We start from the raw sequence: 2,916 nt of genomic DNA, 5'->3' as shown, positions 1-2,916 counted from the left end.
AGTGGCGCGATCTCGGCTCACTGCAGGCTCCGCCCCCCGGGGTTCACGCCATTCTCCTGCCTCAGCCTCCCGTCTAGCTGGGACTACAGGCGCCCACCACCCCGCCCGGCTAATTTTTTGTATTTTTAGTAGAGACGGGGTTTCACCGTGTTAGCCAGAATGGTCTCGATCTCCTGACCTCGTGATCCGCCCGCCTTGGCCTCCCAAAGTGCTGGGATTACAGGCGTGAGCCACCGCGCCCGGCCTGACAGTCTATAGATTTTTGAAGGTAGTAACAGGTACATAGGTAACCAAAGTATAGAAATTATTTGGTGAATCTTCATCCTCATTATGTTTTCTGGACAACAGCACACAGATTCAGTATGGAACATTCCTTGTTCCTTTGGCCCAGAAAGCTTTGTTGAGCCTGGTATCAATGTGCACATCTGGAGTTCCCATCTCCTTCATGGCACATTTCCGAATCTCTTTGAGTGCCCTAGGGGCACACTTCTGGAAGCCCACTCCATAGATGTGGTTGGGAATGTTGATGGTGTATGCTTGGGTCACTATCTCGTTGATGGCAGAATGGCCTTTTTTCTTCTTGCCACCCTTCTTTGCGAAAGCCATTCTGCCAGGTCCAAGTTGATAAAAAGCGTGCTTACCTCTTTTACAGCACTACCACACTATGCTGCAGTTGTTGGTTTAGCCCTGTTTCCTCCCCATTATATTTCTATAACTCTTAGAAGGTCAGAGTTTTCTCCCTCTTTGCCTCTTATCCTCATTGCTTAGCATAAGGTCTGACATATAATAGGAATTCAATAATTGTTAAAATAATGATTAATGTGACAATATAAGTAAAGTCACTAGTGTAGTGTGTAGTGCCTAATAGGCATGGAAAATTGTTTGCTTTTTCCTTGGGGAGAGATATAAAATGCCTTACAAATTTGAAGCCAGTTCTTGTTTCAGCTTGACCAAATCAATGTTAATTCTAAGGTCCTTAATAAAACCAAAAGTGTGAATCGATTTGAAACACTCAGAATATCAATCAACAAGTATTTATTGAATGCACTCTAGCACTTTGGAGACAATGAAGTAAATACAGAAATAGTTGTAGTTATGTTTTCAAAGAACAAAGATCAGGCAAGCAGAGAGACTTTCTGATGGGTTAGATTGTTTACAAAATAGCTAATTTTTGTCTTCCTTTCCCTTCCTCTTTCACCCTCCTTCCTCTGTCCCCTCCTTTTTCTTCCTCCACCAGAAACTCTGTGTAGAGATGATGTTCCCTCTCCCACTTTCTCAAGTTGCATTCTCCCTCATTGCTTATTATTTCCATCCCATCGTTTTCACCATTATACACATCCCTACCAGATTTTAACAAATGCCTGGCCGGGCGCCGTGGCTTATGCCTGTAATCCTAGCACTTTTGGAGGCCAAGGTGGGTGGATCACCTGAGCTCAGGAGTTCGAGACCAGTCTGGGCAACATGGCAAAACCCCGTCTCCACCAAAAATATAAAAAAATTAGCTGAGTGTGCTGGTGCGCACCTGTGGTCCCAGCTACCTAGGAGGCTGAGGTGGGAGGATTGCTTGAGCCTGGGAGGAGGAGGTTGCAGTGAGCTCAGATGGCACCACTATACTGCAACCCAGGTGACGGAGTGAGACCCTGTCTCAAAAACAAAAGCCACAAATGCTTAATCTACTGTCGCTGTGAAAACCAATAAATCTAATTACACACAATCTATGGGAAAGTAAAAATAGCATAATCTAAACTCATGAAAAATCTTCAGAGATTGGCCAGAGTTGTACTTCTTTACAGGGAGCAGTAAACCGGATGAAATTAAACTAGCTCTAATTCAGACTGATACTTCTGTTCTTTCCTGATCATTCCTTTCTGACCGTTACCAAACTTCCTCTTCCATCCTCTGCTCTTAGCTGTGGTCATAGCTCTCCCCTCCTCAGTCCTAGAGCTCCCAAGAACCACTTCCCTTTCCCCTCCAAGCAATTCCTGCTGATGTTTTTTCCATAACATTTTCCAAATCAATGTATCTCTCCATTGATTTAATCCAAAAACATGTATTTAGCAAGTCAAGCACTCATTTAGTTTACACCTCAAATATTAAAATTGTTTTTATCTTCTTCATCTCTAACTCCAGCCCTAACAAAGCAGCTTGCTTTATTGGTCGTCTACCTAAGACAGTGCCAAACACCTTAAGGGACCCACTAAATGTTACTGTTTTTATTCCCCAAGACACTTTCAACACTATTCAAATGCCTATTAAATTTATCCATTCATTTATGCAACCAACGTTTATTGCCAGTTATATGCCAGGCATTCAGAATACAAAAATGAATAATTCAACAGTTTCTAGCCCTCAAAGAGTTCACAGTCTAGTTGGGGTGGCAGCTATGTACACGGCTAATTTATAATTCAGAGTAGTAAGGATTTAGGGATCTACTTGACGCAAATCTAAAATGTCTTAGCAGATATGTCTGTTACATTATGAGTTAAACAAGCTTGTGTGGACTTTCCTTAGAAAAATAACTGCAATTATTCATGGCATTGTTTCTAAGGGAAAATGTGTTCTGCATTCCAAACAGTCAATTTAAAATTGAATTTTTGGAATACAGCCCATTTTCCCCTGGGGGCTATTTCTCCATTATCTAAGAATCCCTCTCTGTCTTAGGACAGTTTTCATACACAACTCCCATCTGTTCTACACAGCATATGGTACTATCTACTATCTACAGGTTGCATAGTTTCATGGTCACCACCTTCCTCACCTGGGCTCTGCACTACATGTTTAAGATAGTCCTCTGGTCAAGCAGGTTGAGTTAAGCAGGTTGAGTTAAGCAGGTAGGACTGAAGTAGCCCCAAATCTGACTGTTTTAACATTTCTCTATTAGAGAAGGTAGTGAGGAAGAGTCCATCAAGTGAGTGA

General features: G+C 42.4%; 1 pseudogene; it reads right to left on the bottom strand.

Annotated features, from left to right (window-relative positions):
* Window positions 1-252: 252 nt before the first annotated feature.
* On the bottom strand, window positions 253-606 carry LOC129491776 (large ribosomal subunit protein eL31-like; annotated as a pseudogene).
* Between the last annotated feature and the right edge of the window lie 2,310 nt (window positions 607-2,916).

This window comes from Symphalangus syndactylus, chromosome 10 (assembly GCF_028878055.3).
Source record: "Symphalangus syndactylus isolate Jambi chromosome 10, NHGRI_mSymSyn1-v2.1_pri, whole genome shotgun sequence".
Lineage (NCBI taxonomy): Eukaryota > Metazoa > Chordata > Mammalia > Primates > Hylobatidae > Symphalangus > Symphalangus syndactylus.
Note: the sequence above shows the minus strand (reverse complement) of the source record. Positions and strands in the feature narration are given on the sequence as shown.